General features: G+C 41.2%; 1 protein-coding gene and 1 pseudogene across 1 annotated transcript in view; one reads left to right on the forward strand and one right to left on the reverse strand.

Annotated features, from left to right (window-relative positions):
- The window catches only part of PDGFC (platelet derived growth factor C), a 253,255-nt gene that overhangs the window by 48,405 nt on the left and 185,173 nt on the right, over positions 1–19,677 (forward strand). The window lies entirely within an intron of this gene.
- Positions 11,711–12,715, reverse strand: LOC105979147 (annotated as a pseudogene).

Here is a 19,677-nt window from a genome sequence, read left to right on the forward strand (position 1 = left end):
TTGTTTTGCTGGCAACATTTAAAAAACAACTCTATTTTATTTACACAAGGTGAATGAATGTCCAGCTTGGAAACTCACATTTTCTTTAGCACTACAGAATAGTCTTTGGTAAGAGATTGAAATTTCATGGTTGTGGGTCTTTCTAATTTATCATTTTTCTCCTTGTTAACATTCAAACCTTAGTATGCTAGAGAGATTTTATTTGACTTTTATCCATTGATGTTTACCGCGTTAAAGATGCAAAGGTCAGTAGTTCAAACGCCCAAGCAGATTAAACTTTTTTTCCGGAAAAACGATCAAATAAATAACTACAACCTTAGTGCCAACGGTGGCATTATTTTATATTTTTGAAAAATCTTTTCTGTGTTTGCCTTTCTAGAAGACAACTGGATTTCCTTGTGGTCTGTATTCATTAAATCAGTAAAATATAAATTTGCATTTATGAGCAAAAGCAAAAATGGCCCCCAATAATAATTATGGAAATAGTTTTGACATTGCAGATCATTGAGAGGGTGTCAGGCATAGAGGCTGGACTTCAGAGAACCCTGGAGGACACTTTGAGAACCCAGGTGGTAGATCATTGTCAAGCTACACAACAATCCCTTCCCTTGTGGAACTTCTTCTTTATCTCGTAATACTGAGCAGTTGCCCTGTTAACACTTGACTCTCCCATTATCTCCCAACTCAAACTCGCCGTCATTGAGTTGAGTCTAACTCATAGTGACTCCAGCACAGAACAGAACCGCCTGTTTGGGTTTCAGATGCTGCAATCCCTATTGGAACAGAAAGCCTCTTTCTCCTTCGAGTGGCTGGTGGGTTTGAACTGCTGACCTGTGGTCAGCAGCCTAACATGTAACCCGCTTCTGTCAATGCTCCTTCTATTATGATGTCTCCCCCAAAAAGCATTGGAACTTCTTATTTTTAATTATCCTCATTGGTTTACTTTTACGGATTAATTCATGTTGTTGAATATTTTTGAATGGATGAATAAAATCTATTGTTACTAGATAGTTTTGAGCATGTGTTTTTGTAGATATAACGTGGGAGCCACATCTGACTAATTTCATAAAGGTGAAGTAAGGGTGGGGAGGGGAAGGGTAGGAGGTGAACAACCATCAAAAATTAGCCCAAGACCTGTTCCTCTATTCTCCAACCTTCCTCACCAATTCTAACACCAACCACTTCTACAGCACTCTACATATCCGCAGGATTCGATACTTCATCGCAGTGGTCCCCCAGAAGCACAGACTTGTGATTAAGGGGTTAATTAGAATAGTCAACAGGTTAACATTAAGCATCAGCCGTTCAGGATGCAATTACTTGGGCAGAGCAGCCTCTTCTCAGCCATGTATACAAGACAAATGTCTCTCTGGGACATGGCCTCTGCCTTGCTCAAGCAAAACGCATGCCACTCGACCCGCAATAGCTCCGTGGCTCAGCATACTAGCTCCTCCCATTAAGCCTCAGGAGTCAGCCCGCTTTGCATGCACGCTTTCTTCCCAAAGGCAGGCAACTTTACCTGCTTTGTGGGTCAGGAAGCCTGCTCCTCGGTCCCATGCTCCCGTTCTTGAGTTGGCTGCGGCTGCTTTGCTTTTGCTCTGGCTTAGGATCCAAGGACATGCTCAACTCGGCTCTTCATGTTTGATGATCTAGAGATTCCCCCACTTACTACTTCTGAGATGGTTCATTTTATACCCAGCAGAGTGACAATCACAATGAACCTTGTTACCAGTTACAGCTGAATCATACAATCTATCAGCATCTCCCCCATCTTCTCCTACCCAGCCCCATCAAGGGACAAAAGTCATATGTTGGGAGTTATAAAGCGTATGGCTAGAACTTAGGGTACAGTATAGCAATAATGAAACCCACAACCTTCCTCTAGTTCTTAAACGCTTCCTCCCCCCAACTACCAGGACCCCAATTCTGCCTTGCAGACCTGGTTAGACCAGATGATGCACAGCGGTACAGATGGGAATTGGAAACGCAGGGAATCTAGGACAGATGAACCTCTCAGGACCAGGGGTGACAGTGGCGAAACCAGGAGGGAAGGGGGGCGTGTAGAAAGGGGGAACTGATCACAGGGAGCTACATATAACCTCGTCTCTGGGGGACGGGCAGCAGAGGGGTGGGTGAAAGGAGATGCCGGGCAGTGTAATATAAGATACAGTAATAATTTATAAATTATCAAGGGTATATGGGGGACAGGGGAGGAGGAAGGGAGGGAGAGAGGAAAAAAGGAAAATGAGCTGATTCCGGGAACCCAAGAGGAAAGCAAATTTTGGGAATAATGAGGGCAACAAATGTATAGATGTGCTTTACACAATTGATCGATGTATTGTGATGAATTGTACGAGCCTCAATAAATTGATTTAAAAAAAAAGAGAGTATGGCTAGAAGAGCGATGTTAAATAATCCACTGCATTGCAGTAGATTTAGGACAGTCACTTTCTTACTGTAAGCATGATTTCAAAATGTTAGAGCCCAGAGTAGTTTACATCACTCTGGATAAAGTGCTTTGATTTTGAAAGCATTCTGGGCTACTTTGAAAAGATGCTAAAACACTTGGGAAATCAAAAATACTTTAAAAATGGAAATATGTGATTTTATGTAATACACCATGGTCTCCTTTATGGTCTCTGGAATGCAAACTAGTAGCTTCATTCTTTAAATGTGTGTTTTCAGTAATTCACATTGTTCAGCAAGATAAAGCTTTTCTTATGTGTAGATGCTATAGGAATTTTGCCTGATGAGCATTTTGGAAAAAAAAAAAAAGATAGTTCTTTTAACTTTACATGTGACTATAAAGAATATTTCTAGAAAACACTAGTACATAGCAATTATAACTGTTTACCAAAATCCTTGACTTCCTTTTTGAAGAGCTCAATAGCTGAATATGTAATAAATCACAGTAGATATATTTCCATATATATTCTACATTCTGTCTAAACAAAGCAGGTATCAGTATTACAGTTTTTATCATATAGATGATATTCACATTTAAGTGATAAATGTATAGGGGAATGACCAGAGCTAAGAATAAAAATTAATATATTAGTGCTTATAGATTTAATACTTCTTAGAAGGATATGTTAATTTGATTTGCTCTAAAGTCATCTTGTTATTCTAACATGATTCTAAACCTTATCTGATTTAAATTAGTATGATTTAAATGTGAATCATGATAAAACATCTTCGTATATTCAATTTGGTTCACAGTAAAATTCTGGTATGTATTACCTACTGTCATTGAAATGCAAAATGTCACTTCTTTTGGTTGAGATTTGAGGGACTCATCCCTTTATGCCCTGTTTAAGGAGCCTTATTTTAGGTTGGTGACAGTGAAACTCCAGTGAGGGAGAATCAGGCTTGACTCCTTAGAGGATTTTCGTTCATGGAGAGTCGAACTTCTTGATATTTCTTGTGTCTGTGTCTGATTCGTTGATATATTTTCTCATGAGTTCATGCTGCTCATGATCTCAGTACTGGTATTAGCCACTGTCAAGTTGGCTTCAACTCCTTGTGACCCAGTACATACTAGACAGAACCATTGTCGGGTACGTTGCCATCTGCACAATTGTTTTGTTCGAATCCATTGCCAATCGTTCTCGTCTTTTTTTTCACAGACAGTGTTGTTTTCATCTAAGACTATACCTATGTAGGAAACAGAACAAAATAAAACTTTAAATGGACATATAAGAAATACAGAGGGGTGGGCATACCATCACACTTTAAGTATAATGACATTGAAATTGAATAGGATGGTTCTTTAATTGAGAGCATTGGCTGGACTTTAATCTTCCAAAGGCGAAAGAGAAGCCATTGCTTTGTTTCTTTAAAGCCCTGGTGGCATGGTGGGGTATGCTTTAGGATAAGCTAGCTGCAGGTGGGAACCCCCAGCTGCTCAGCAGGGGAAAGATGAGGGCGTCTACTTCCATGAACATTTCTAGCTCTGGAAACTGACAGGAGAAACGACTCTGGCTTACAAGTTCACTGGAAGTCAAAATGGTTGTGTTTTGGTTCATTTTTAACTAACTAGGAAACTCCAGATCCTGTGAATCGGCAGTGGGTTTGGCATCTATTTACTAAGAAACAGAGTGTTTGATAAGAATGTAGTACTAACATAAAATCAAATTTCATTTTAAATGTAGAATTAGTGCTCCCATTTAAAAAAATCATTTTATTGGGGGCTCTTACAACTCTTATCACAATCCATACATCTATCCTTTGTGTCAAGCACATTTGTACATAGGCTGCCATCATCATTTTCTAAACATTTTCTTTCTATTTGGTATCAGCTCATATCCCCTCCTCCCTCACACCCCCTCCCTCATGAAATCTTGGTAATTTATAAATTATTATATTTTTCATGTCTTACACCGACTGCTGTCTCCCTTCACCCACTTTTCTATTGTTTGTCCCCCTGGGAGGGAGTTGATGTTGATCATTGTAATCAGTTCTCCCTTTCTCCCCTAATCTTCCCCTTACCCTCCTGATATTGCTCATCTGTTATTGCTCCTGAGGGTTTATCTGTCCTGGATTCCCTGTGTTGCAAGCTCTTATCTGTACCAGTGTACATGCTCTGCTCTAGCCAGATTTATAAGGTGGAATTGGGGTTATGATAGTGGGATGGAGGAAGCATTAAAGAACTAGAGGAAAGTTGTACATTTCATCGGTGCTATACGAACGCTAACACATCATCACAGGTCCGGTAGGTGCAATTGTACAGTGATAATAAGTAAAGGTTATAGTAAAGTCATAGAGAGCATGAGAGATAGAAATAATGGAGTCAGACACATTTCATAGTAGCTTGCTCCCCTCAGCCTCACTTGATGGTCCATGTGGAGAGAGAGAAAGAGAGATTTATTGCTAACCAAGGCTTACATATCTTTGGGGGGTGTACAAGCCCACTAATTACAGGTAAAGACATACGTCACAGGAAAGGGTTGCACTAGAGGTAATACAGCAATGAGAGGGGGACAATCTAGGGATAGACACACAATAGGAAGGGGAGGGATTGGAGGCACACATGTGACAAGATGGGCGGATCCTAGATTCAGGATGGCAGCCTAACTTTGGATGTCGCTGAGCAGGTTTGACCTGTTCTTTGGCTCTCCATGGAAACCATTACCAGTAGGGTGTAAACCCTACCTACAGGGACCAGACTGTTGGTTGTGAGCCTTTAGGGAGAAGTAGCCCATTGTCCTTAACAGCAGGGAGTGGGCCCTGCTTGTGGTGGACCCAGACAGTAGTCTGGCAACTGGCTGCCTTCAGGGAGGATATCTCTAAACAGCTGACCTCCCACCATATGTTGGCAAATAGCCTCTAATGTTTGATATATCTTTGGGGGAAACAAAGCTGGGGAAATGTCTCTTTATAATCCCACACACTCTGACTGGCTCATCTCTTCCTTGTAACCTAAGTCCACTGTCCTGCTTTAAATATCGTTCTCATAGATTCTCCCCTAAAAGCTATGTTGCCTTAAAGTAAGCACATGTTTGAGTTTATCTCCCTATAGAAGCAGACATCCTTTGGCTATCTCTTCTCGCTGTGTCACCCAACCCCTCTCATACCTCTCCCCAGTGCAGTTATTAGGGTTCCTCCATGATGAGCTCAGGGACCTTGATGTAGTTAACCACCCACCTGGTGACACGTGTAACTACTGAATATGTATGTCGTCGGCGACTTATAAATATCCCAAGTCAGTAAAGGCTCTCTATCTCCAACCAGTTCCACTTGGACCCTCACGAGGGCTGAGGGGTGCATGCTACCATAACATGTGTCTGACTCCTTTACTTTGTTCCCTCGCCTGTCTTTACTATCCTCTATGACTTTACTATACTCCTGATCTATTGTTGCCGGGCAGTTGCCCCTACTGGCCCTTCGGTTGTTGGAGGCTGGTTTCCTCTGACAATTACCAAGACTGACCCTTTTCCCTTATCATAACCTTTTAATTATTTTTTGAGACATTCCATCCAAGTCTATGACCTCAACTTCCATATATTCATTGATCATTTATAGATCTATATTTTCATCCTATACCTCACTTTTGTCATTTGACCCATACATCCAAATATTTGCTCATCAGAACATTTAAGATGTTCTATTAGTAACTCAATTTCAATATGCTCAAAAGTACCCTTGTTCTTAACTTCCATATTTTTCAAGTTTAAGAACTCCATTGGGAGAGGACTAATGTCACTTTTCACCAAATTATTTGTTAGAAATCTGAAGCCCTCTATTCCCCTCTCCAACAGTATATTTAAATATTCCCCAAGATCTGTTGCTTCTGCCTCATAGGTATAATTTACACCTATTGCTTCTTCTCAGTCCCCTGTGGTACTTCAAGTTCAAGACTGCCTAGTAACATTCCTGTATTACTCCAGAGACTTTTAGTGTGTCACGCAGCTTCCATACAGGTAGCTACGCCCATACTCTCTGCTGCCAGCAAAGTCTGTCTTCCACTTAAAATTTTTCCACCGTTCCCCTCTGCCTTCTGAATGAAATCCAGTCTCCTTACTATGGTTTTCCAGTTTATACTTTCTTTTGTTGTCTTTTTCCAGTGTCTTCTCTCTGGTCTTTCCACCCCAACTCTGAACACAGATCTTATGATTCTCTCATGTGAAACAAGCTGCAGATTTGAGATAACCTGCCTTCTTCCTGCAACATGTCTTCCTATCTGACTCTCACTTTGAGCAGCGGTGCCGCTGTGTCCGTGATGCACTGAAATTATAGATGCGTTACTTCCATGGCTCTTGCTTTGATGAGCCGGGGCTCCGTGTTTACTCCATTGTACTGCTATTGGAAACCAGTTTCCTGTTAAGGTCTCTCTCACTTTTATATAAAAAGTGTATATTTTCCTTGACATAATATTTGTCTTCGGAGACTATCTATATAAAGTATTGTGTTTTCTTTTTAAAGCATGTACGCTGTGAAAGTTTTTGGTAATACAAACAAGCAGAAAAGAGAAAATAAACATACTCCATTAGCAGGCCTCAAACATAAAAGTAAAATTTTAATGTGTTACATTTCATTTTTTAAATCGTGAGTATTTCATTTTGTCTTATGAAACAGGGAACTCTGTCATTCATTTTATCTTCTAATATGCTTTTTCACTAAGTAATGAAAAGGGCACATGTATTACATTTTAGTGTCCAACTTTAATTTGGCAATACTATTCCATTCAATTCATGCTCCATAGTTCTGTCAATAAGCGACCTAGTGAAACATCGATACATGATGACTGCATGTTCTGGCACTTTGTCAATGGTGACGTCCCGCGTGTGTCCCACAACGCATCTCGTGTTTGCTTACTTAACTGTGCTCATGCAGAACCTATGCGTAGACTGGGTCAGCCCATAGAACAGACCAAGAGACTACTGTGGGAATGAAAATAAGGAAAGATGGGTGTCAGAGTTGTAGCCATTCAACTTAGTTATTCAGTCTGTATGATGAACAAATGAGTCTAGAAATTGGAGTATGTGATGAAGAATGTGATATTAGGACTAGAAGAAGTCTCTAACAACCTGAGTGTGCAGGTGGCACCGTTTTGCTTACTAAAAGCAAAGAGGACTTGGAACATTTAGAATTTAATTATCCAATTTGTGTTTCCTTTACGATTCCTCAAGGCAAGAATGGAAGGTTTTTATTTTTTCCTTTATTAGGGTGGTTATGTTTTTAATAACTAACATTGAGGTTGTTACATGATACTCAGTCACATAAAAATATTACAACTGGGCCAGAATCGTTGGTTGAACTGCTCAGTGAGTCAAAGCTACTGAATCCATTGCGTATTCTCATGAGACTGTAAATCCCGAACCTACATTTTTGAAATGCCAGGAACTAAGACACCCATTTGCTCCTTTGGTCACCCCTGGCTGACAGAGCACATACCCATGGTCTGAGAGCCCAGTAAAGACCAAAGTAACAGCCTTTTCAAAGTTCGGGCAGTTAGGTTTTTGTTAGGTACCATCCAGTCAGCTCGGACCCATAATGACCTCGCAGGCAACAGAACGAAGTACTTCCCGTCTTTTAACCATCCTCAGAATTGTGGCCCTTGTGCCACTCGATCTTGTGGACGCTTTCCCCCTTTTTTGCTGACCTGTGACTTTATCAGACTTGATGACCCTCTCCAGGGATGATCCCTCATAACAGCATCTCTGCAGTAAGTGAGATGGCCTATCGGTCTCCTCCCTTTGAAGGAACATTATGGTCGTACTTCTTTGGAACACAGACTTGTTTGTTCTTTTGTAAGTCCTTGGTATGCTCATTTTTCCTTAGCAACAACATACTTCAAAGGCGTCCGTTCTTCTCTGGTCTTACTGTTTAACTTTTATGTTTACATAAGGTAAATAAAAATACCATAACTTGGTTTGTTCAGGTGCACCTCAATCCTTAAAGTAACGGTGTTGCAATTTAACCATTTAAAGAGGTTTTTTCCCCTCTTTTTTTTTTTAACAGCAGGTTTGCTCAATGCAATGCATTGTTTGATTTCTTGACTGCTGCTTCCATAAGGGTTGATTGTGGAACCACGTAAAAAGAAATCTTTGACCAGTTCAATCATTTCTCTTTCATAAATTTTTATTGGTTCAGCTGTGAAGATTTTTGTTTTCTTAATATTGAGTTGTAATCTGCATTGAAACCTTTTATCTTTATCAGTAGGTGCTTGGAGTCTTCTTTGCTTTCATGAATCCTGGTTGTGTCATGTGCAGATCAGAAGTTGTTAATGATCCTTGTCAATTCCTGACGTCAGGTGCTTCTTCATATAGTACAGTTTCTGGGATTATTTGCTAGATTTATGGATTCAATAAATATATGAAAGGGCACCCCACTGACACACACCTTGATGGATTTAAAACCATAGAGTGTACCTGGTTTTGTTATAATGATTGTCTCCTTGTCTATATATAGGTTCCACCTACGAGCAATCCAGTATTGTGGAATTCCCGTTCTTTGCCATGTTAACCATTAATAGTTAATTTTAGAAAAGTTGTTATTTTCTAAAGACAAATTAAGCCACTTAATAAAACCAATTGATGGTCTTGGGTAAGAGTGCGTTGAGGGAGTACCTGTTGTGGGGTGAAGAACAGTCGTCGGAAGCAGGGTATACATTCTCGTGTCAAAGGTCCCATTTCCCAAATTATTCTGGTTGAGTCAGGACGCCCTTGCTGAGTGTCCTGCATTCACACAGACAAAGTAAGGAGTCTGCTTGTCATCTTGGGCCCCGGCGAGTTGGGATGGACTCGATGGAAGTGCATTGTGGCGTGCTGGTGGCCTAGTGGTTGAACTGTGTGACAGGCAGCCAGAAAGTCTTTTGGTTTGAATTCATTAGCCATCCAGCGGAGGAAGCTGTGGCAGTCAGTCCTTTGCCCTAAAGATTTGCAGATTTGGAAACCCTGAGGGACAGTTCCACTCTGCCCTATTCGTTGGGATTCCTATGAATTGGAATTCTCCCAGAATCAGTGTCTTGCTACCCACTCAAATGCCCCTCCCCCTGTTTAGCTTTGCTGCTTGCAAGTTAAGTCTAAATGACTCAATTTATACAGTCCTTAAACATTTTGCCTTTAAGAATATAAATCATAGGACATGTAAAGATGAGTTTAACATAGAATCGAGCTCAAATGCAGAGCCTTTAGCATAATGAATATTACTAAAGATAAGCAAAATTAATATTTTTTTTAGAAATAATGTCTCTATAATACCCCTTTTATTTGTGCCTTCTCTGAAATTTTACAGCTACTTTTAAACCAAATCAGATATCATTTTAAGTGTCATATTTTGACATTATAGGAGCTTTTTAAATGTTGATGCAATCTATTTTGCATTAGGCATGTGTGGCATAAATTCCCAAGGGTAAAGATTTGAAAATACAAAATTTCAGACACAATATACCTCAAACATTTTCATTTGAAAAGCTAAATATCCAAACCAAACCAAGCAAGTTTTTAAATCTATACAAAGATAGTTTCCATTGGCATCATCAGCCGCAATTTTGAATGACGGTGTCCGCTTGAGTTTAAGAGGATAATTAGCACAGCACAGACCGGGTGGTCAAAGGCTTCGTGGAGCTTGAGCATTCTGGAGTGTAGGGGCCAGTGAGCTTCATTTCTGATATTAATAGCCTTGCATTTGCCAGTTGCAGTGGCTTTTGTCCTAACTCTCAAACAATGAAAGTTTAATCCACTTCAGGATTACCTTGGTCCATTTTTCTTGGATGGATTTGAAAGAACATCCCTCTTGGCCCACCTCCCTGACAGCAGTCCAGTTTTGTGATTGTCCGGTTTGAAGAAACATATGCACTAACCAAAGAGGTGAAAGTGATCATGGGCAACATAGGCCTTCAAGGATCTTTGCCTATAATTTATTGTTTTTCCCAGAAGAAATTTGATGCCGTTTGTCATGTCGCTTGGAGCCACTCCTTCTATTCATTGTGTTGTCACTGTGCAGAGTTACCTGTTCAGAAGCTCTGAGTTAGTCTGGGGAAGGTAATCCAAGAATGGCTTAATAGCAGGGAATATTTTTCTTTTCACCCATAGTACAAAGCAGTGCATGCTTATTGGGGAACTGGGGCACCCATCTGGTCTCATGTTCAAAAGGTCACAATTCTCAAACTGTCACACCCTTTGCTTCTACAGTTTTAATCAGTGTCATCTATCCAGGACAACTTTCCTGCATCCTAGACACTGGCTGGCAGACCAGAAGGAATCACCACATGATTTTGAGATTATTGGGTAGAGAAATTAGAACCAACAATTAGGGGATATAGGAGGAGAGGTGAAACTAAATTTGATGTACAGTGGAGTGATCAACAGATAATGCCTTATTTTGTCGGTATAGAGTTTTGCTCATCCCTGGCATCACTTAGGGTACGTAGGGAGTTTGGACCACACCAGAGGGCACTGTCAGAGGAGTTGGCACCAAAATGACTAAGAGACTATGAGATTTGGGGGCATTGTTTCAATGGAAATTGATTTAATATATGTATTCCTGTTATAAAAGAAAACCATTTTTTTGTAAGCCCAGCTCACCCGTATTAATGTCCCTCTTGTTGTTGTTAGGTGTATACAGTTGGTTTTGACTCTTAGTGACCCTCTGTACATAGAACAAAACATGGGCCAATCCTGCACCATGCGCACAATTGTTCAAATGCTTCAATGCTTCTTCAACCTTCCTTCTTCAGCAACCAACTTTCACATACATATGAGGCAATTGGAAAGGTCAGAGCTTGGATCAGGCGCTTCACATACATATGAGGCAATTGGAAAGGTCAGAGCTTGGGTCAGGTGCATCGTAGCCCTCCAGGGAACATCCTTGCTTTTTTCCACTATCAAGAGGTCTTGTACACAGATTTACCACTGTTAGCAATACATTTTATTTTTCAATTGACAATCCTTTCTTATTCAGCTGAAGCGAGAGGCCAAGATCAGTCAGGACAGATAGGTACGATACTAAGGATCAAGTCTAAGTCGGCAAAAAGTGCCGTTTCACTTAGTACAGGCCCACACAGGTTATAGAGCACCTCACTGGGAAGTGGGAGTCCGTTCAAGAGCGTGGCAAAGGCCCCTAGTGAGTACTCTTCTAATGCAGAAATGCAGCGGTAACATACCAAAGGTCTCTTGCCTATCCTGGCAGCACCTTTATAAAAACGTTTCATTACCACTGTAGTGAAAAGGTACAATATTAGAGTTCTTTCTCTCATAAGCAGTAAAAATCACAATCTCAGCTGAGATTTACATTTTAGGGTAGACTGGTTCAATTTCCTGCTTTTAAGGAGTAGATATTTTACACCTGGCAATCCTCCACATATGGTCAGACAGCCTTCCAAAAGATGATCAAGGATCAAGTACAGGGGCTGTTGGTTCATGCATGTAGTGCCTCTAGTTAGTTCTTCAAAAGCGTAGACTTCCGAGCTGCTAGTAACACGAATTCCTACGCCATGGTGGTTGAGTCTGTCAATCAGCTTTCTTCTGGAGAAAGCTTTAGGCAGGTCAGAGGCATCCTTGAGAAGAGGCAAGGCTGCTTGAACTGTGGCTGTGGGGCTAGTAGCCGCATAACCATCCCCTGGTCCTTTCACCTGCGAACCAATTCTGATATTTGGGTTGCTCTTATCAGTTGCAAGACCTCGGCTATCTCCTTGACCAAAGAATGCCATTGTCAATGACGAAGCATCCATCTGCTTTTGTGTTGGACTCTGGTTTAAAAAATAATCAGAGGAGAAGAGCCATGGGAATCGTATGAGAAGTTGTCTTCCAATGCCAAGTCTGGCAAGACTGAAAAGGAAAAGTCCAGGGAACATCAGCTGCATTCCAGAGGTGATGCCGCCCGCCCACAGTCCCATAAGCAGCGCATTGAACTGCTGAGACTTTTATATTTTCATGCAAATAGCACGGAGTCCCCTTCACCACAAACACATCAGCGCCCAAGGAAGGAGTGGCATAGCCACTGAGTTCTCTACAGCAAGCAAGCTGCCACCTTTTTTTCAAGGTTGGGCCAACAATTGGGATAGGTTTCCGTCTTGCCTCATTTCGTGGTTTTTTCATGTTACACTGATCTCCAACACCATAAACTGCTGTTTCCAGGTACCATCATGCATGCACAAGCCCTCAGGTCAGGAAACTTTCACAGCAGTCAAAGCACCGTTCATTTGACTGTGAGGATACAACACTGCCTTATCTGCAGGAATGGAGTCAAAGCCACTGCTTCCAATTCAGTACATTATTCACTGAAGGGGAGGACAAAGGAGAAGCAGAGGAATTTTCCCGGTTGACACAATACTTTTGTATTTGGATGCGTTCTGGAAGGCTGAAAGAATGGCGAGTTAGTGTTTAGATGTCATGGAACAAGACCCGTTTTTTCGATAGTTGTTTATTTTAACAGAGAGTAGGCCTCTGATTAACTTTTTAAATATGAAATGATGTTATCAAGTGGAAAAATAGTACCTAGGTTGCTTTCTTTTTTTTTTTTTTAACATCATTTTATTGGGGGCTCTTACAGCTCTTAGAATAATTCATACATCGGTTGTATCAAGCATATTTGTACATATGCTGCCATCATTATTTTATAACATTTACTTTCTATTTGAGCTCTTAGCATCAACTCCTCTTTTTTCTCTCCCTCCCACCCTCCTACCCTCGTGACCCCTTGGTAAATGATAAATTATTATTATTTTCATATCTTAATACCGACTGCAGTCTCCCTTCCCCATGGTTTCTGTTGTTAGTCCCCCTGGTATGTGTGTAGGTGTGTGTGTGTGTGTGTTTATGTGTTGATCATTGCAATGGGTTTCCTCTTCCTCCCTTTCTCTCCCCACCTTCCCCCTACTCTCCTTGTATTGCTACTCCCATTTCTGAACCTGAGGGGTTTATCTGACCTGGATTCCGTGCGTCGTGAGTTCTTATCTGTACCAGTGTACGTGCTCCGGACCAATAAGAACTGAAAAGCAGGACTAGGGTCATGACAGTAGGGGGTGAGGCAGCCTCAAGGAACCAGAGGGATATTGTGCATTTCATCAGTGCTATACTGTGCCCTGGTTGACTCATCCCTTCCTTGTGACCTGTGTTCGTCTGGGTAGACTAGAGAAACAAATTCATGGACACTCATGTGTGTAAGAATGCACTTTGTGTAAAAAAGCAATAGTTTATCGAGAAACATCCCAGACCCGTCCAGATCAAGTCCATAAGTCCACTATTAGCCCATATGCCTGATACCAATCTATAAATTCCTCTTAATGCAACACATGCAATGATACTGATTGCAGGAAAATCACAGGGTGGAAAGTTTTGTGGCTCCAGTGGCAGTGTAAGCATCTTCGTGCTGGCAGGGGTCTCTAGTGGTTCCTCTTGCTCCAGGGCACTAGCGTAGCTCCGTGTGTCTTATTAGCAGGAATGTCTTGCAGGGATTCTATGTGTATCCCACCACTTGTGCACTATTTATCTCCTTAGTGCCTCCAAATGAGGTCATCAAGCTAGGACGTGATAGGCTAACCTTCACCCCTTCACTCTGAATAGTCTCATATTGACAACAGATTAGGCAACTACCACATGACCCTTCTGAGAGGGGATATCCCATTGTCTACAGATGGGTTTTGGGTCTCTGCTCTGACCCACCTTTTTCTCAGCAATGTTTGTTTGTTTTGAGTCTTCTGATGGCTGTTACCTGATCCCGTCCACACCTCATGATCACACAGACTGGTGTGCTTCTTCCATGTGGGCTTGTTGCTTCTCTGCTAGATGACCGCTTGTTTAACTTCAAGCCTTTAAGACCCCAGATGCTATATCTTTTTAGGCTGGCCCCATCAGCTTTCTTCACCACATTTGCTTATGCACCCCCTTTGTCTTCATGATTGTGCTGAGAGGGTGATTATCACAGAATGACAGGTTGTTAGAAGAAAGTGTTCTTGCGTTGAGGGAGGGCTTAAGCAAAGGCCCAAAGTCCATCCACTACCTCAATGTATTGACTTATAAATATATGTGTATAATAAATGGATGTATAAGCATAGGCCAATTCCTCTACTTTTATTAATGACTATCTTTACATGTGTACACACCTATGTTTACACTTTTATCCATACCTTTGTTTCCTAGGCCTTTCCTATTTCCTTTTATCTTGTCCTGTCCCACCATCATGGTCGCCATTCTTGTGCTAGCTCGGGATCTCTATGTTCTCCTTGTTATTGAGTTTAATTCCCTGCTCATCACTCCCTTCCCTCACTTCCTTCTCTCCTCAAGCCCCTCCAGAACCATTGCCCCCCCTGCTTTTTCCCCAGGCTTGCCTCCCATGCCTATATCAGATAGGTAAACAAACCAGCAATAGCGGAGACAAAACAAAGAGAAAAGAAAGCACCTAGCAAGAAAGGGAAAAAGCAGACATCATGCCAGGTCTGTCTGCTGACCTTTAGGACTGTCCCTGCACCAGTCCTGCGAGGTTCCAGGGACTGTCCCTCCTAGCCTGAAGTCTACTTGCAGGGATCCTCAGGGGCTTTGTGGCTTGACTTTGCTCCCGTTGCTGATCTGTTATGTTCCCCTATTGGTTCACCCACTGTTGGGGGTTCAGACCAGAATCACTCCTTGCCGTGTGTCCCCAGTATTGTCCTCTGTTGTGGTATGCTCCAGTGAGGGGACACCATATCTCGAGCTGTTGTTGGCCTTCAGTCCTCTCTGCCTTAGCAGCTCCTGGCAGGGACCTCACCTTCAGGGCTTGGTCTACACCCTTACTCTCTCTTTTTCTTCCTTGGTTTGCTTCTATGTGGGCCTGGCATGCGACCCCTTTCCCCAACCTGTAGGTTTAGTATTGCCCTCTGTAGCACATACTTCTTGGGAGGGGGTCAGTTGGCTCTGATGGGGCCGGCCCTGTAGCCCACTGTGTTCATGCGTTGCTTCATGTGGTTGCTTTGCCCTCAAGGTTTGGTGTGCCATGGTGGGGTCTGCATGCACATTCGCAATTCTGTGGAGACTTAACCAGTACTCTCCCCCTGGGAGGGTCAGCGCCCTGCTTCCCCAGCGCCATGGACTCCCGCCCCTCTCCTTCCCCTCCACCCCACTTTCCCTTCTTTGTGTTGGAATGACATGTACATCCTTGGGTTTGGCCTGTCCTCTGCCTGACTGCCTGTCACTCAACCCGTATAGTGTGAGATAAGTGGCATTTTCCTAAAGCTACTGCGTTGATTGTTCTTACCTCAGTGGACTCATGATGTACTTGCCCTCTTGTGATGGGCTATCTTTGTTGAACATAATTTCCTCCAACTCTTCCCATGCTACGAGGTGCTTCATGTGATCATCAGTCTTTGTGAGTCATGTATAGTACTCCATTGTGTGTATGTACTAGTTTTATAAGCCACTTGTCTGTCAATGGAAACAGGTTCTTTCCAATTCTTTTCGATTGTGAATTGCACCGCAATAAAGATTGGAGCGCAGATGAATGGTCACGGTTTATTTCTTACCACTCCTAGGTACGTACCCAGTAGAGGGATTGCTGGGTCGTAAGGTAATTCCAATTCCATTTGCTTTAAATATCACGCGATCGCTTCCACAGTGGCTGTACATATCTATACATATCTGTACGACCACCAGCAGTGGAGGAGAGTTCCTACTCACCACGCCCCCTTCAATATTTGTTGCTCTCTGATAGCTAATGATCGGGAGCATTTTCTTATGTGTTTATTTGCCATTTGGGTAACCTCCCTCATGAAACTTTTGTTCAGGTCTTTTGCCCTCTTCCTCAGGGGGGTTAACTGTTTTCTTCTCTTTTTAGGTTAGGAGGGTATTGTAGATTTTAGTAATAAGCCCCTTGTCTGTTGTGTCCTTGCTAAAATCCTGCCCCAGTCTGTGGATTCTCTTGTTACTCTCTGGGTGAAGTTTCTATGCACACAGGTGTTTTATCCTTAGTATATCTCATTTGTTGGTTTCAGCTTCATTTGTGTGTGTCCCCTTCCCTATTAGAGTTTGCCTATGTATTCCCTGCACCTAGGTTCTCAGGTTTTCCCATTTCCTTTGTTGATGGTCCTGATCATTTGAAGTTTTACTTTTAGGTCTGGGATCCACCTTGAGTGTTTTCATTTGTATGGGGTGAGGTAAGTAAGGGTCGGTTTCATTTTTCTATAGGTGGATATCCATTGTTTCCAACACCACTTGTTAAAGAGGGCATCCACCTCCCACTTGGTGCTTTTGGGGGCCCTGTTGAAGATCAGTTGTCTATATGCTGATGGTTTTATTTCTGGGTGGTTGTTTTTTTGTTCTTTACCATTGGTCTGAGTTAGTGTCATTATTCTACTGCCATGCTGTTTTGACCACTGTGGTTGTGTAGTAGGTGTTAAAGTCAAGTAAAGCAAACCCTTGACTTTGTCCTTCTTAAGGAGTTCTCTGCTAATTCTGGGCTTCTTCCCTCTTCAAATGAAATTATTGGTCAGTGTTTCCAATCTGTTGAAGAAGGTTGCTGATATTTTAACAGGGATAGCGTTAAACCTATATAATGACTTGTGTAAGATTGACATCTTTAGTATATTGTCTTACAATCCACGAGCATGGGATATTCTTCCATTTGTGGAGTTCACTTTTGGGTTCCTGTCTAAGTTCTTTTTGTTGTTGTTGTTAGATATAGCCCTAGATATTTCAATTTGTTCTTGGCTATTGTGAAGGATACTGACTTCTTGACCTCCTCTTTTGTGATCTTGTCAAATGTATATAGCAAACTAATATATTTATGTGTGTTGATCTTGTATCCCGCCACTCTTCCATATTCCTCTATCGCTGCCAGTAGTCCTGTTGAGGAGGCTTTGGGGTTTTCAATGTGTAGCGTCATGTCATCTGCAAATAGCAATGATTTCACCTCCTCCTCCCTCAGGCGGATACCTTTACTGTCATTCTCTGCCTGATGTTTTTATTTCGGACATCCAGTATGATGTTTAAAAGAAGTGGGAACAGCCTTGTCTGGTCCCCTTTTTTCAGTGGGATTGTTTTCATCCTTTCTGTTGACTATGATGTTGACTATTGGCTTTTCATGATTAGCTTGTATTAATATTATTATTATTGTACAATAAGTTATCATGGCATATTTATTTGGACTATAATGGCCTATTTTTGGATCTCTTTCATTAATTCTGTCATAGCATGTATCTTTTAAACTCATTTGTATATCTAGCATCTATGTACACACATATCTGTTATATCTATAGATAGATGACTCTCATATCTACTTCTACTCCTTTTGTTTATCTTTGATTTCAATAGTGAATATTTGTGCACCTGATAATATCTTTGTTATTATGTGCCACTGAGTTGCTTCTAAGGATCCTGATATGACAGAGTAGAACTAACCCTTAGAACCTTCTAGGCAGGTGAAGCCCTGGTTGAGTAGTGGTTACAATTTGGGCCAATCTCAAGGTCAGAAGTCTGAAGGCATCAGCTGCTTAGAGGGAAAAAGAGGACACTTTTACTCCCAGTCTCAGAGACCCACAGGGCCTCAGTTTCAGCAACATATTTGAATAGACTTGGTGGAAGTTTGTTTGTTTTGAACCTTTATGGAAACAGCTTCTCAGCCCCTGCCCAGGAAGAAAAGCTGCTGTGTGTGTTTGTACTGCAAATCTTTTGTTTAATAGCTGAGTGCTTACCTAGTGCATTACCAGTGCTGCTGCAGATCTCTGAGAGGCATCTTAATTTTAACATGTCCCTAAATAGTTCATGCTTTTTTCAACATATATTCTTCACTGCCATACACTGACTTGCTAATTGAGAAAATGTGAGTTCTTTTGGATTCTATCCATGTCTTATTTCCTTTTTTTAAACCAGTTTTTCTGGCATAAAATTCATATATCATATAATTCAATAGTTCAGTTATATTAAGTTATATAATAATTACCACCACAATCAATTTTAAAACATTTTCTTCTCATTGTTATTAGTTTACCATTTTCCCATAAGTTCTCCTGTTATATGTCCCAAACACTATTAATTTATTTACTATAGACTATCTCTATAGACTTCTTTTGGATTTCATATACAGAAAAACATACAAAAGAAATAAATAAGAAACCTAACAACAATAACAAAATAAAACAGAGAAAAACCTCAATGGAAAAGAAAGTAGAGAATATTTAAAATTATAATAAAATGAAAATGGGTCAAAAGGGAGTTCAATGTCGAAGGTAGATTAGATACAGAGAGATTAAACTTTAGCACTCTTATCAATTGACTATCTTTATGACCCATTAAAACATTTTTTAGGTGTTTTTTCCCCCCAAATCACTTTATTGGGGGCTTTTACAGATATTACAACAATCCATAAATCAATTACATCAAGTGAATTTGTACAGATGTTGTCATCATCATTTTCAAAACATTTTCTTTCTACTTGAGCCCTTTGATAACAGCTCCTCTTTATTCCCTCCCTTTCCCACCCTCGTGAACCCTTAATAAATTCTATATTAATATTATTATTATCATTTTTTCCTATCTTACACTGCCCAATGTATCCCATCACCCCTATTTCTATTATATGGCCACTTTGAGAGGAGCTGTACATCCATCATTGCTATCAGTTCCCCCATGATCCCCCTCCCTTCTCATACCCTCATGGAATTATTACTCTTTCTGAGGGTTTTATATCTCCTGGATTCTGTATGTTGAAAGCTCTTCTCTGTACCAATATACATACGCCTGTCTCGCAGGATTTGTGAGGTAGAACTGGTGTCATGATGGTGGGGGGAGGAAGCATTAACGAACTAGGGGAATGTTGTGTGGTCTGTAGGTGCTACACTGCACCCTGGATCAATCATCCCTTCTGTGAGGAAATACCCAATTATTAACAGATGGGCTTTGGGTCTCCACTCTGATATAATTGTTTGTTTTTGATCATCTGATAACATATCCTGTCAGCACCTTGTGATCACACAGGCTGGTGTTCTTCTTCCATGTGGGCTTTGTTGCTACCCTGCTATATGGCCGCTTCTTTAACTTCAAGCCTTTAAGACCCCAGCTGCTATATCTTTTAATAGCCCGGCACCATCAGTTTTCATTACCACATTTGCTTATGCACCCATTTTGTCTTCAGCGATCATGTCAGGAAAGTGAGTATCACACAGTGCCACATTATTAGGACAAAGTGTTCTTGTATTGAGGGAAGACTTAAGTAGAGGCCCAAAGTCTGTCTGCTACCTTAATACTATAGCAAATAAATAAATAAATA

This window comes from Echinops telfairi, unplaced genomic scaffold, assembly GCF_000313985.2.
Source record: "Echinops telfairi isolate 266 unplaced genomic scaffold, ASM31398v2 ScPeMD7_5868;HRSCAF=6743_0, whole genome shotgun sequence".
Taxonomy (NCBI): domain Eukaryota; kingdom Metazoa; phylum Chordata; class Mammalia; order Afrosoricida; family Tenrecidae; genus Echinops; species Echinops telfairi.